Genomic DNA, 16,775 nt, shown 5'->3' with positions numbered 1-16,775 from the left:
AGGTCCTGTCATCGTTCTCAAGGGAGTTTAGAAATTTCACTTCAAGTAGCACCGCAAAACCGCAAAGTTTACTCGTAATTTTCGTCTGATATTTCGAACGAATTTTTAAAGCTCTTATCGACGTTTAGCGATTTTTCAGGGGAGTCCTCTAATTTGCAAGGATCGTATCGCATCATTGAACAGGAACGAGAGTTTCCACGATCGATTTCGATCGTCGTTGTTCGAGCAACCACAAAGAACGCCAGTCCCTCCTCTTTTGACTAATTTTTTCGCAGATTTACTCACGAGCGTCGTGCGCGCGACTATCGAGGTATCTTCTCGTATTTTCGATTAGAGAATTCCGTTCGACAGGAGATCCTTGACTAGATGAACACGTCGAACAAGTGGCGATTTCGTTGTTTCGCTAGTTGATAGTAGCTGAGAAGACGGTTGGACCAAGACGAAATCGACGAAGGCGGATTCGAAGCAGAATGATTCGGTAGACAACAACAACAAAAAAAAAAATGAAATAAAAAAAAACAGAAAGAAAAACACGCGTAGAAACGGACCGCGCGACAGAAACAGAAACAGTGACGTTCGACGCGTAGTTTCGCGGGTCACGATTTTCCGTCTTTCTCGAGTACCGAGGAGGATCGTTACAGTTGGTCGTATAAAGGACAAAGACAAAGGAAGCGAAAAGAATAAATCCACGCACTCATCTCACGACTCTCTTTAAGTAAAGTAACGACTGAAAGACTCTAGGCTGTACATAAAGTATAAGGCATGTATGTTCGGTGTTAAAAAAAAAAAAAAAATGCAAAAATTCCTTATTAACGCAAAAAAAATTATACCTTACTCGAAAAAAAAGTAAATCGTGTAAGCAAGGCTACTCTCTCGGTGTTTTTTGGAACTAAACTTAAAATTTACCCTAAACTTAAAGCAAAAAAACCGTGAATTAAGAGGTACTTCTAAAGGCGATGAAAAAAGGGTGGATGCGCACCCTACGCAGAGAATGCGCGTCGGAAACAAAAAACAAGTTATTGAGTGTAAACGTTAAGGTCTCCTTAGGGTTAAAGAATAATAAATAAAAAAAAAAAAAATGTGAATCGAGCTGAACAGCAGAAAAAACACAAGCGAAAAGCAAGCACTAATCATGATTGTGTGTAAACGTAAATTTAAACTTTCCTTCTAACCCCCTGTGTCCACTGAATCACCCCCTTTCTAATCGCTCACCAAACCGACCACCCGCTTCGCGTCAAAGTGTAAAAAAAATCGTTCGGTGTGATCTTAAACTACTCGATACCTCGAAAGAAACAAACAAAAAATACCTTTTTCTAAACTTTCACCAGGCACTACACCAAAAGAAAAGGAATGATATTTCTTACACTCGTTCCAACCACCGTCCCCCCTTCCTCCCAACCCCTGCCTTCCACCTTTACCCCCCCCCCCCCCCAGCCCTTTGCCGAAAAAAAAGAAAACTTTACACACAGCCCCTTGTAATCGAGCCTCCTTCACCCTTTCCGACCCCCGTGATATCCAGTTCACCGACACACGCCCGAGATAACAACAAAAAAAAAAAAAAAAAAAAACAAATTGCCCGATATACCCTTTACGAAAGATTTATCGTTAGATGTGAAAAATGAATATTTATCGTGCGGATGATTGTAAAACGTGCGTACACTATGATTGTCGTTAATTCAATTACGGTTACGAAGGTATACGTCGCGACGTTCGATTCGCGTTCTCTGAGCCAGGAGTCGGTTATCGTCACCGTCGATCGTACGCCGAGACGTAAAATCGACCATCTTCCTGTCGCCCAGGCGTTTCATCGATTCGGCAGTCTCTCGATTCGTCGTCAACATTTCGGGCCAAATATCCGAGCATCGGGGCTAATTTTCGAAGAACAGCCAAATTTTTTGTACTTTCGACACGTCGACTTTAACGCACAAACGACTCTTTCGTAAAATTCATAAAGCGCGATAATTAAACGTCTTTTTCTCTTCGGTGGACCGGGGCGAATAAAGTGACGTTCACCGGGTCTGGCGACGACGGGCATCGACTCCTGCGGATGTTCGATACGCGAGTAAACCACGAGTCTCGTCCGCGTTTCGTTTTCGAATCGGGACGAGCGGATCGCGACGATTGGCACGATCGGCGCTAACGATTTTTCCCAGTGACACAGTCGCGTCAACGTGTCTGCCGCAGCAGCGATTTTTCGCGTTTACTGGGCCGGAATGTCGCGTTCCCGGCTCCGGAGGTGTTCTCCCGCGGGATACGAGCAGAGAGGATTACTGCTAAAACAAAGAAAAAAGAGGAAAGAAACGCGCGAAAAGGAACACGTTTTCTAGAAAGGTGGTTCTCTATTATCGCGGGGAATATTTACATAGGAAATGATTGGATATAACGTTCTGTGATTTTAAACATTATCGGTGATCGGGGAAACCTCTGTCCATTGGTTGTCGTAGCTCGTTCTAGGTGAAATTTTCGAGATCGAAATTCGTTTTTTAAAGGAAACGTAGAGACTCGCGAGTGGGAGGGGTATGGGAATTTATTAGCGAAATCGAAGGGGACGACGCACAGGCTAGGGCAGATATCGTTGCCAACGCGACTGTAGGAAGAGTGTCGATTTTCGTTTTTCTTTTACGGGGGAGACGGCGGGACCAGAACGCGAGGTCCGTGCGAAAAATTGTTCGGCTCCGGGGCGCCATTCTCCCCGTAGATATTTCCAACGTTTCTTTCTCTCGAAAGTATCTGTCGGGGTCGAGAGAGAAGGATGCTTTCGACCGTGGATTTCCGGCCGTCTCCCTCCACGTCGCGGGCGATACGCTAAAACGATCCGGCGAGAGACGGATTGGTCGAAAAAAAAAAAACGGGGAGGAAAAGAAATCTTTAAGAATTAAAAGAAGATATATTATATTAAAATATCTGTGATGTAAAAAGTATCAAAATTTTGATGTATATTTTTCACAAATTATTGTAACCAGCTAGTGTATATGTATAAGATTACGGATATAAAAGATGAAAAAAAAAATACTATTGTAATTACGGTGTGTGGAGACAAAATGACGAGTAAGAGAGAGCGAATTGAAAGCCAACAAGCAAACAAAGAAAAAACAAATACGGGAGAATAGCGAGATCGCGAGATTACGTTTATCCACACCGGTGGTCAGATGGGACCAAGATGGCGGGTATCGCTCGGAAAGTCGGGCCCAATGATTCCCGTTTTTTTTTTCCTTTCGTCGTTTTTTTTGTCAGCTTAACCCTCCGGGGAACGTAGAATTTTACCGTCGATGTCTCGTTCTCTACTTTTGATAACGTCGTCGAGGAAAACAAAAATAATTGTAAATATTTCGGCGGGAACCGGAGCTTGTCGTAAATTCCATTTCGCGGCGATAGTTCTGGCAAACAGAAAAGAAAAACAAATTTAATGTTACCGTTATCGTTTTTCCGTTTTGTTTTCTTCCACTCTCTCCGTCTATTTTCTATCTGTCTCGCGGCATCGAACGACGACGAGAGTCACTTTTCGGGCGCGTCGAGTTCTCAAAAACTGGAAGATTTGGACCGATTGGCCCTGAAACGGCTCAATGTCAGCTACCTCACAGAGTATCGTTACGTTTGGTACGGTTCGTGTAACGGGGACGTTAGCGTGGTCTCGGGCCGCGAGAAGAAATCGGATGGCCGTCCAGTCGATTTCGATTCCGTTTTCTTGTCAAACGTTCTTTAACGATAGTTTTCCAAAAGTTTTCATCGCTGATCGTGTCCGCAACTTTCGAGCTTCGGTTTGAAAATTTGGTCCGAACATTTGTTTGTCGACGGCCAACCGGGATCTTCGGACGGCGAGCCCGCAAACTTCGGGGGGTTGGGGTCCGTGTAGAAAATGGTCTAAACAGTTCCAAATTGTGCCTAAGTTTTGACGTTACGTTTTTACGACTCGCAGCAGAACAAACGACAAATGTAACTACCGTAGCAACAAACAGGAACTTTAGTTCGAAGGTGGGGTTGTTCGAGGGACGGGAGGCGGAGAACAGAGGACGGGGACGAAAACGAGTTGAGCGACCTTTAAGCTAAATTAAAATGAAAAATATATTACCTCCGTATACGTTCCAGGGCCGTCCGGCCGCCATCTTGCGTTCATTTTTACGTTCCGTTTTGTCGAATAAGTGCAATTAGGTACACCGACACTGAACACGAACACGAACACGAACATAGGAACACACCCTTGCTCTCACCCACACACACACACATACACACGTAGACGCGGGGATAAAATACACCGTACACCGAATGACACGCACCCACACTTGAACATAAGCGTACACACGTTAATAAACGTCGACGAACAACGGCGAAAACGAACTGTTACGCGCTAGGTTACCGTTTTTTAAATTCTATTTTCAATTCACGCATTCTCGAATGTTGGGATTTTCGTGATCAACGAAGAGCTGGCCTGTCGTTCACATAGAATTACACGACGGATACACCGACACACGTACCCACACGATACGCGCATGCAAGTACAACGCTACAAGTGAACACGAGACACGTTACACAGGCATACACAACAGGAAGCCGACGTCGATTCGACGATGTAAAACGACACACCGTTTTCGACCATTCTCGAACGTTCTCGCGCTTCTTCGGGAACATCGATCCGGTTCAATCCTCGATCGAAGTTCTCGCGAAGAAATCATTCCGATGCTTAATCGAAAAACCAAACGTCCGTGACGTATGTACATTCCTTTGGTCCCGTGGGCACCGTACGCGCCTCGTTTTCATTGGTGAAATTGTCGAATCTATTGGAAATTTAGAAGGTAAAAAGAAAAAAGAAACAGGCAAATCGAATCGTTGGAAATTTCAGAGAGTCCGATCGGGCACACCGAATCGCATAGATCCCTTTAGACGAAGGAATGACGCGATCGATCGAGGGTCGAAAAAATGGGACAGAGAGAACTTGGTACCTTTCTAATTGGCTTTAATAAGCTCGTAATTCGTAGGCTCTAGTCATGCAATGACTCTAAAAGACGGAAAGTCGTCCTTCGATCGCAGGGACGTGCTTTCACGTACTCGTATACGCGGCAAGTATACGACGCGAGAATTTACCGATTTGTGTTCAACGGGCGAACAGAAGCAAAGTCGTCGAGTCGATTCGACGTCCGGCTCGACACCGATATATATTATATATATTATATATGTATATATATATTAGATATATATTATATATTATATATTATATATATATATATATATACGTTACGAAACTTCTAACGCGTAGTAGCGTAACGGGCGGTTCACGGACGACCCGTGCGCCCCTCGTTAGGCGCGAAAGGGTGCAGAAGATAAATAGATAGGTAGATAGATATACGACGAAGAAATCGGAAGATTTGAGCGCGAGAATGGCAACAAAGACGGGAAAGCCAGTGCTCGACCACGCCCCCGAAGGCCGGCCGAGTCCGCGGAGTCTCCTCGTATTGCGACTGACAGCGATTTCTTTGCAGAGCTCTCTCGCGACAGCTGGGAACGAACGAGCTACGCGAAATCATCCGTTCTCGCTGCCACTCGAAAAGCCTTTTTTCATTCTCGAGCACGTTGTAGCGACGGTTTCTTGTCTCGCGCGAGATCTCGACGACCCCGCGCGCAGACGGACGCGGTGCGGTCGATGATCGGTAGATCCTTTCCAGAGGCTACCGGATTCTTCATTGAACTTTTATAAAATATTTTATATCGTTGCGTGATTCGCCGACATCGACTGACTGCTCTCGTTAGCCATTGATATCGGTTCGTTGACAAATTCAAGCGTCGTGTGGGTATTTCAGCCGCGAGATTCCAGAGAAGGGGGGTTAGGCGGAACGGGAGGGCGGGGGGAGAAGACGCTGCGTTGACGCCTGGCGTCGACGGGTGAAAACGAAGTTCGTCGAGCAAAGGTGTATTATTCGTCCATCAAAAGGTGATGTATTCTTTAAAGTACAATTACTTCTTGTTCCATACGCGAATCGAAATTACTTTCATGTTCCTATTTCGAGGTTTAAGGAGCGAACTGTATCGTCGGTCTTGTTTGCGGCTAGAGCGATGCGTCCTCGTCGGTCGCGGATCTCATTTCCGCGAAGCTCACGGGCCGGATCGGGGGCGGTGGATGTTGATCGGCACTGGCTAAGCCTAGACATTTCGACTAGTAGGAGTTAGGTAAAAATGGCGCTGGTACTACGTAGTTAGCACCGGTAGTACTCGTAGTTTGGCGCTTTAGTTGTTTGTATATCATGTTGTTTCGTTTCTTTTCGTTTTTCTATACTGTCACTGTGTAAAGCCCGGCCTCGCCGCGCGCGACAACCGCCAAGGCGGGACACGGTTAGTTGTCCCCGGTGGCATCCGAGGAACGAGCCCTCCAAAAAACCGAACAATACAAAAGAAAGAGATCGCCGTTCTCGAAAATCGCGGCGTCGAAAATCATCGATCGTATCGCCGAGTAATTATCGTAATTAGAAAGATTCGCGTCGCGTTGCAAACGATTGGTTAAATCGGCTCGTTAACGGACCCTCGAACGACGGAACGACGGTGGTAGCTCGGTGCTTCAATCAAACCTGTCTATACCAAAATCACTCTGGAACGCACGCACCGGAAATTCAAGGTACGACCAACTAGTTACGGACCAAGTACGCTGAACTGCCGGTGAAATTAATCAAAAGACACGCGTCCCGGCGACGCGCGTTACGTATACGAGAGACCTCTCTTCCGGGAAGCTCACCGCGTTCGCGTTTTTCGTCCTCCCTCGTTCTCACCGGCCCGATTATTCCGGCCTTGGGGAGGCGCGCCGCCGAAACGCTCGGCGAGGCCAGGCGTGTTCCGAATACGCTGCAAAAGAAAAAAAAAAACGTTTTTTAAAGTTTAAAGTAACCGATCGCGAGCGAAAGAGGTAAAATTAAGGAAAAAAATCTAAAGAAAATGATAAAAAAATGAAAAAAAATGATTAACTAAGAATCCAACCGGATCATCTGAACTTCCCCCACGCCCAGCATATCCCTCCGCACCGAATCAAATCCCATCGGAACAGATATCGCCATCCATCCAACACGAGCAAACACCCCTCCGGACAACCTATGGCAAACGCTCTTTGAAAATTCACCCGCATTTCTGACCACACACGCACACTCAGTGACACTCAGCTAAACGAATACCAGAAGTATAACAGTACACGCAGTCAGCTTTCTACATACAGCTACAACAATATTGCAGCCTCCCGATACCAGTCGTGTCCTTACAGTTAAAAGCGGGCCGCGCCCGCGACGGACGCTACCGGGACACGCGATCGTCCGCCGACCAAACACGGTTCACCCTCGGTGTTCGCGTTCCTCGCGAAAGACACGCACCAGGGCTTGTTTCTCGATCGGTAGCGTCGCGAGCGTCCGGGCGCTGTCCCGCGCGTGCCGCGGGTTGCATACTCACCCGGGCACAGTGAACAATATACACCCGGCAACAACACACAAGCAGCAACAATAGACATCTCTCTCTGTCTGAGCGGGACGCGTCTCGATCGTCACTCGATCGTCGCGCGCGTCCGCGCTACAGGCAACGTACAGCTAACTAAAATCTCTACATCTCACATTATCCAGCAGTGATCAACGCGAATGCAGATGCCACGAAGAGCAATGCAACACACATAAAAAACAAAAAAAAAAATATGGATCGCCCGGCAGCCCGTAGCGAGGTCTTCTCGGGCAACGTCCCGTCGTCGATTCTCCCGATTCATCGCCGAACCGGGGGGTGTCTGGGACGACCGGGAGGGTAAAGATTCGCCGCGAGACGCTCGCGATCGGGACCGGGCGTATGTCCCCTCAAATCAAAACCCGCAGTCAGCACAGAATATAAACGATAAGTGCAGAGGAAACAAACTACTATATGATAAACAAAATGGATATATATATATATATATATATATATGTATATATATGTATGTATATATATATATATGTATATATATATTATATATATATTATATATATATTATTAATTATTATTATTAAACATACATAAAAGAATATTATTAATAACAAGCAAAGAAGTACTATATTACTACTATTATTAATTATTATGATTCTTATTATAAATTTAATGAAACAATGATAACATTCCAACCGTCAATGTGCCACACGACTTTTTATATGCTCGTAAAAAACAAAAGAAAATAGAAAGGAAACGCGAGGTTTTACGATAAACACGTTGGGTGATCGTCGGGAAGCAGCGCGGAGAGGACCGTTTCGAATCGGGGGTTCCCCCTTCGGCCGAACGTCCCCGAAAAAGATCAAAGAGAAAATAAGGGCGAGACCGTGATTTCCCCGAGAATTAGTGGAGAGGAGATCGTTTCCTTCGAGAAAAGCAAATCCAGGATCGTCGACGGCGACGCGGAACGTTTTCTTCGTTCAACGAAGAAAAAGTTCTCGGTCGCCGTGCGACGATACGTATCGATACATCGATTCTCTGTATCGCCGATCGACGACAAATTGATCGCGATAGGGCATACTTAACAATTTAGGTTCGACGCTTTTTTCCTTCGATTCATCGATTTAGTTACGCGTATTAATTGCTGTTGCGACGATCATTATTAATATTACTATTCAGATTATTACGATTAATATTTTTATTACTCTTAACGGTTATATTCTTATTTTTACTATCGCTATTATTACAACCATTACTATTTCTACCACCATAAGCATTATTATTAGTAGTAGTACTATTATTATTATTATTATTATTACGACTATTACAGGAGAGAGTGTCTGTGAACTCGACGGGCATGTGTTCGTGGAAAAGTATAGGCGCGCGCGCGCGTAAAAAATTATTAAAAACTTGTCTCTATGGGTGGTACTATCGCGAGAATGTTGTTTTGAATTGGCGATACCGTGAAAGAAAAAACATTTTAATCGGTACGCGTGTGCCTGCGAACCCGCGAACATAATCGTGCATTTGTTACAATAGGTTAATCGACATAGTACTTATCATTATCATCGTCGTTGTCATTATCGCCGCGGATCGTTGTCACCGTCGTCGTTACGATTATCCAATCATACTCGTCGTAATAACTGTCGTCGTCATTATTATTATTATCGTTACGCAATCGTCGGGATTATCGATCAATTTCAATCGGAATTGCTGATTAGGCGCGTTAGACGATCGGTTTCTGGAACGCGCACGTTCTTCAAGTAGGTTTTAATAGACGCGAGAGACCAACCCAAGTGCAATTCGTAGTCTTTTGTATCTCGTTGCTTCGTCGTAGATACCTCAGTCGGTTATTATTGCGAACGCCTCCCATTCGTCGTTAGTATTCTTTTTACGCGGACAGCAAAGATTCCCCGTGGCCCTTTCGAGCTTCTTCTTTTACGCGTTTTTCGTCCAAAGTACTTACTCCCCTCGAGAAACGGAGATGATCTTGCAGCGTGTGAGGCAAGAGGGAAGCGTCAAACAGGACCAAACCGTCGCGATCGAATACAATTTTTATCGAGTCATTCCCCCCGTATCTTGACGCTTCGGATTTCCGTACAGTAATTCCTACGAAACGTACGAATCAACGCCTGTTTGATCCGGTTTGCTCTCGTCCGACGTCTTCGGACTCGCGCCTTTTAATTCAGCGTCGAATCGAAAAAGAAAAAAAAGAAATTAGGAAAACGACGTTCGATCGTTCGCGTACTGCCGGTACTTGGATCATTCCACGATCATTCCGCCGCGTTTTTTATACTCTGAACCGTGTTCTTTAGTTTATCGATAGATCGAAAGACGGTCGAACGATCGCGTAGCTCGCAACGGAGAAGATCGACCGGCGACAGAGATGGAGCTCGATGAATTTTCATGGTGCCCCTGGGGAAGATCGTAAGACTGCGGGGGCGTAATCCCGGTTCCCTCCCTTATTTTCTCTTCGTTTCGCCGAGAGCGTCTCCGTTTGTTTGCGTTCGCCATCCGCGAAATTGCCAGACAGCCGGAGCACGAGGAAACGTTTCGTTGACATTCCGAGGCGATCCATTCGTTGGGTCGCCTCTTTTCTTTCCCGTATCGTTTAGAGGTCGAGGCGAGCGTTTCCGCGCTGCTTTCGATCACGGCGAGGGCGCGAGACCACCGTTTAATTAACCGTAAACCTAATTTGGGCATAAATCGCGCAAACACCGAGCCGGTGTTTGCCGAACGTCGGATTAGAAATCGACCTTGTACATACCGCGTAGACGTATGCATCACTTTCTGTAAACTGAAACTACACGTACACAGGTACACACGCAGACACACACACACGCGGACAGACAGACACACTCAAAAGCCATTACAAAATGCTGCGATTACGACACGATTACTATAGCCCTACCTACCGTGATACTGTTTTACCCTCTTCGAGTTTTCAACGGTACGCAAAACCCCTTAGGAAAGCCGCGGAATCGCGAGAAAGGACATTGAAAATGAACAAAATAAAGGATCGTTACGGCCCGCGTAGGGCTCTAGAGTTTTCGCGATCCGTCAGCCCCCCAGTTCCCCTCATCACAACAACACTCGTCGAACACTCGTCTAATCGCAACAGAGAGCCAGTCTTATTATCTTGTAAAGTAAACGGAGCAACGCGTTATAGGAACCGTGGACGCTTTCGCGCGGCGTGTCGTTCGAATCCCGCCTGCCGGAAGCTTATTTCTTAGGTAGCCCCGCGTATAGAGACGCTAAGTTTCCAATATATCGTATCGTATTTTGTCGTACGGTGTATTCCGACACCCCCATCGTAAACGCAGCCGATATTCAGTTTTATAGATCTCTTTCTCTCTCTCTCTCTCTCTCTCTCTTCTCTCTATTTCTCTATCTCTCTATCTCTCTATCTCTATCTATCTATTCTTCGTTTCTCATCATCTTGTCCCTTTTCTCGTAATCGCTCGTCAAGTACAATGAAAATGTAAAACACGTAAACGTTTTCTGCACGCGTTATAAGGGTAAAGCAACCTTCGTACCTTGGCGGTTGGGCCTACGGATCCGACCGCGGCTCTATTCTCATTCTGCCCTTGTCCACGTCGTTTCCCCAGTACCTCTATCTTTGTTTCAGCCCTGTTTTGTTAAGCGGCATATCTCACGTAGAAGTTAAGAGACCGTTGTATGGACGGAGGCGTGCCGAAGGTCCGGCATTTCTCAGTGGCGAATCCCAAAAAATATCGCTACGCGTCTCTAAGAGAAAAAACGCGCGATGGCCGCGTATCAAGAACGAGAAATTTGCAAGACGTTTAGCCACGCGTGATGTTTTTTTACGGGGAACCGTACGGATACCATGCGTTTCCGAGCACCGAAGCGCTACGGTCAGGTAGAAATGTTGAAATCTGGACCCCAGGTCGCCCTCGCCTCTTTAGACGTAACACTTTCTCGTAAGCTCGAGCAGAAAGATCATACGTAAAGCTGACACAACATACACGCGAGCACACACACGCATGTACACATAAACACACACACACATATGCACACACGTACGACTGACGAAACAAGTATACCGAAGTACACTGCGACGAAAGGAAAGGTACACGAACGCTGATACGCATTTACACACACACACACACACACGCATGCAAATGGATACACGCGTTCAACACACAGCATACACACACGCAGACACAGCACACACAGTCGCGCGCGTGCGCGCATATACGTTTCGTAACGAAGTATACAGTCTTAGCGCAGTGTTTCATATAGTTAGGTAGGAAACGTCAAGAGAATATTTTTTATATTCCACATGGATTTTACAGTTATATATTATCGTTTCGTATCGAAAGGGAGGAGTTTAAGGCGCGTCCAAAGCGTTACATAGATATATATATAAATACGAGACTTCTCGATATACGTGTCGCCATTTATTGTTTACACCGCGATGATTATATATCGATTATCGGTCATTCTTATGGCGGTAGGCGCTGTCGTTTATATATATATACATATAAATATATCTATATATATATAGATAAATATCTAAGCGACGCGGAGACGCGCGTGCGCCGCGTACGCGTCGCTTATATTATCTCGTTGACGATTAATTAATCTCGCGAGCCGGTCCGGCTAAATCGGCCGCGACGGCGTTCGATCGAAACTCGGGAGGGGGGGACCCTTTGAGTTCGTCCACGGTAGCCCTACGTCCAAGTGCAAGCGACAACACCGGCCCTTTTTCCCCCCTAAATCGGATAGCGATTCTCTTCTCACTTTCTTCTCTTCGGCCGGGAACTTGCACCTCCTTCTTTCGTTTCGAAGGCTTTTCCTTTATCACCCGTTTCGCCAAAGACGAGGCGGGGGAGCACGTTGGAGGAACACAGCGGGATCGATCACGAGACGGGACACCCAAAACCGTACCTTACAAACAAACACACACACACACACACACACATTCACACACAATTTGCGCGTACGCGTCACCGATGAACGGTGAGAAATATGTACGAATCGACGCTACCGTGTACACGCTAGACCAATGTAACTGCATGCAAAATTTATATATACATATATATATATATATATTTTGTGTATATATGTGTATATATCTATATAGGGTGATTCTGAATTGCGTGGCCAAATCGGGTGTGCGTATCCTACCGTAAAAGTTGCTTTCGAGAAATCGCAAAATTCGCAGACCCGCGCTTCAAGCAATCCTGGGATCCACTTTATTTCGTAGTTTTAGGCTGAAAAAGATACGCCCCCGGTGTTTGGTCACCCGCTGCACTTCGATCATCCTGTCGACGGCGGACTGGCGAACGAAACGCGAAAGAGCTAGAGACGCGAGACGCGGGATACACGAGAACTGTACAGAATATCATCGAGTTGTCGTACGTAATCGTAGCGCGATTAGGGATATCGTTTTTAAATCGATTGTAATTAGTAAACGTTACTTTTGTTGATCGCTTGGTTTGCGGATCCAGCGGGCGACCGACGACGAGTCGTTCGAACCCGGACAAAACTCCGGGAACGATCGTGAACCATCGACGGCCGATCGACGTTCACCCGATGGATCGAGAACGCGTGCCTCGGGATGGCCGCGCGCACCAACCACGCTAAACCACCCGTTAATTGTTAATCGGTCGGCCAACAGCCGGTGGAAATTTACCGATATTTCATCGCTGATGGAAACGCGATTCGATTTCGCTACGGTCGCCGATCGATCGTCTCTCGCGGCTCAATTTCTCTACGTTAGATCTCGATCTTCTACTCTGGAACGCTGCTAGCTTCGTAAAATTCTCCATACCAATTTCCATATCTCAAGAAAACATACTTCTCCGTAAAGCAATATTTATTTACCGAATCTTATTATATAACACGAAAGTGTTGGAAATTCAGAAAGCGGAAAAAATTCGTTTGTTAAGCGTCCGGGTTGGAGGATCCTCCGGAGTCGCGTTCCCACGGATGAATTGTTCCGCGTCAGGTGTTGTGGATGTAGAAATGGGACGGGGGCACGCGAACGACGTTCGCAATAATAATTTTCCACCGGTCGCGAGAGCGTTGTTGCGCGCGTCCTCGAGTACGATGGCTGTAAACGCGACGAACGGTCGAAGTCGAAGACTTAAGCGAAAAAGAAAAGACATACACCATGGGCATTCTTTTGAGTCGCGTTCCAGCGAATCGCGAGTGGACGAGAGCGGCGAGTGACGAACAAATCGCGAGTACGTGGTTCGCAGCTTTGAAACATGTGATACGTCGGCCGGCAAGCTCGATTTCCGGTCACCAGTAACGTTACCCCGAGCGAGAACGTTTTCACGAACGACGCAGAACAGTATGTTGAAGGAGCGACACGCGATCCGGGCACCGCCGGAAGTCGATTCGCGGGCCGGCGCATTTTTTAAAGATTCTTTGATGTAGGACGCTCTTTTGTTGAAGGTTGATTGTTGTCAAAATGGTTGTGAGGTTATAATATTTGAAAATATGTTAACGATGCTACCCGACCGTTCGATAGGCCTTACCACGTGGCTTCCACGAACGGATCGATCGTTCTCGCGACGACACCGGAAGAAAGCATGGATCTCTGTTCCGCGAGGCCACGTGCGTGGACTGTCACGAAAAGTCGCGAACGTTGAGACGAAAGGGAAAACGTGCGCTCCGGTTCGACGTGCTTTTTAATTTCCGTGCACTTTGTAAATCGCGTACATTCCGTGTAAACACCGTATCCGCGTGAGATGTTACAGTTGTGAAATTCAAATCTCGGGAACGCACGGTTTCCCTCGAAATAGCGCGATTCGTCTCCGAGGAAGCGTACAACTGGCATTACACCCTCCCACGTGCAGTCTGGTTTCGAGTGCGTCGAGTTCCCGGCGGGTCGACGGCGTCGATTCGATCGACGACTCTACGTTTCGAAGGAACAAGAACGCTATGCTTAACCGAGTATTAGCGCTTCTCGCGAGAAAACGTAACAAGAGTCGTGGAGGAAAGAGAGGACGTCGTCGACCGGCGGGCAACGGGCAGACGCGGGCAAGATTTTCAAATAAAACTAACGTCTAACGATGTTATTTGGAAATTTAAATTGGTTCCAATCGCGGTATATCCAAAGTCTGATTTTTATTTCCGCGAGCAACGAACGGTATGGCTGTTCATCTTCCGTTCGTTGCTCGAGGCTTCGACGCGGATCGGAATTTTTGCCCGTGTCCGGCCAAACGGGTGACCAGGCTAATGGAAGAAAAATATGCGACTGATAGAAAGCAGTATTCGTGCGAGAAATTGTAAAGTAAAATTCGCGTAATCTAGCCTTAATGAGAAAGATCAAATTAGGTTTAATTGCGGCGGTTCCGCGTCGAAATTATCTCGATTGGCTGTAAAATGTTGTCGTGGAAGATTAAGGACCGCAATGGCGACGTTGACGCGCGTCCTTGTGGTCGGCGACGAGCTAACCGACAGATCGAGGACGTCGCCGGACGCGTTCCTCTTCGCACGGTGATGTATCTAGTGAGAGTAATGTTATTAGGTAACTTAAGCGTACGTACTATAAAGAAGCATAACGAAATGCCAGTTGTAAAAAGTTTTTTCTTTTCTTTCTGGGATGTAACCAGTAACGGAGAAATGGAAGGGAACACGTCCCGAGCGAGACACGCGCCCATTGATCGCCGGGAAACGGAACACTTACGTTTGGAACGAAAGGGAAACGAAGGCAGCGAAAGAAGCGCGAAAATTTTTGTAGAACGGCGGATCGTCGCTTTCGGTCGCGATGCTGTTGCTATCGGAGATATCAGTTATTTCTTTCGTTTTTCCTTATTTCGTTTTGTATGCTCGGACACGCGAGCATCCACGGAACACGATACAATTGTAAACGATAATAGCGATAAATGGAAAAGCAGAAGGCGATTTTTTCAAATGGGCGAACGGAACATTGTCATGTGTATACGCGATTACAAATTTTTCGAGAAACGACAGCTTTACCGATAGTTAAATCAATAGTTTTTCGCAAACACGAGCACACGTAACCTTACACGTACACAGAGAAATACAGGCACACACACGCGCGTACACACACGTACACACGCATATATACATATAAAGCGATCCATGCGACGACAAAAAAAAAAGTTGTATGAATATAACGTTTGCAGTTAGGTGGGACCAAAAACGACTTTATATCTCTATGTGCATATCCAAGCAACGTGTAATTTAATTAATGAATTAATTAATTATCCATTATTAATGACTAGGTAAAGAAAAAGATCCATTGATAGCGATCGAGGACGATGACGAATCATTAACCAATAATTAGATTATTAAGTTTGTTTATTGATGCATTATTCTATGATATAATAATTATTATTATTATTAACTTTATTGCCTTTATTATTATTTTATTACATTGATTAATGCCGATGATAATATTATTATTATTATTATTATTTAAACAACGTTTTAAGACATGATTATTTAGATATCGAATAGAACAGTACGTATCATTAATTATTAATTATTTTTAATTATTATTATTATTATTATTATTATTATTATTATTATTATTATTATTATTATTATTATTATTATGAGATATTTTGTTGTATTATTTTCAATAAAATCGATTGAAAATATTTAATTTCCTCGGTTTTACTTTTCATTTGCGCTTCGCCAGCCGTTCTGGGTTGCTGAAAAGTGATTTCTTCTTCCCTTCGTCTAGGAGGATCGCGCGATTTCGATATTTTCGTTTGCTTTCAGCCGCGCGCGGGAAATTCGCGAGTCGCGACAGAAGGTCCCGACGAAACGTCGTCGGAATCTTCTCGAGCGGTCAGAAACCGGAAACGAGAAGAGAAGCAGGACAGGAAGTCACGAAATCACGGCTCTCGAACCGATCCCACCATTCTCTTGTTCGGTGCTTCGGTCTAGTTGGTTGTTCTTTGCTTTTCTGCTTTTCCGCTTCTTTTCCTTTTTATTTTTCAGTTTGGATTTCGTTGGCTGCGTCTGTATACGATTTTTCTCCCCGCTAAAAGCCCCCTCCGAGCAGTCACGAACCGGGGGAAGATGGAACGAACGGTCGAAACAGCACCGTACACGCGTGTCATTTAAACGGGATAGGAAAATAAAAAACCGAGAAAACGGAAGAAGAAAAGGCACCGGAAAGTAACGCCGAATGCGAACAGGTTAGAGGGACACTGATCGATAAAGCAAAAGGTCATAAGATGCGATCGCTGAAGTGGCGAACAAAGAAGATGATTATTATTAGCTCTACCCGAATGTTCTGTCCGCGCTGAAACGCACCGGGGGGTTTTCCCCCTGATAGAAAATATCGATAACGCGCCGTGAACGATTATCCAATCCCGTTGCATTTTCTACCAGGCCGCGTACGCGATGCGCGA

Source organism: Colletes latitarsis, chromosome 10 (assembly GCF_051014445.1).
Source record: "Colletes latitarsis isolate SP2378_abdomen chromosome 10, iyColLati1, whole genome shotgun sequence".
Taxonomy (NCBI): Eukaryota; Metazoa; Arthropoda; class Insecta; order Hymenoptera; family Colletidae; genus Colletes; species Colletes latitarsis.
The sequence above is the reverse complement of the archived record's forward strand: the minus strand, read 5'-3'. Positions refer to the sequence as shown.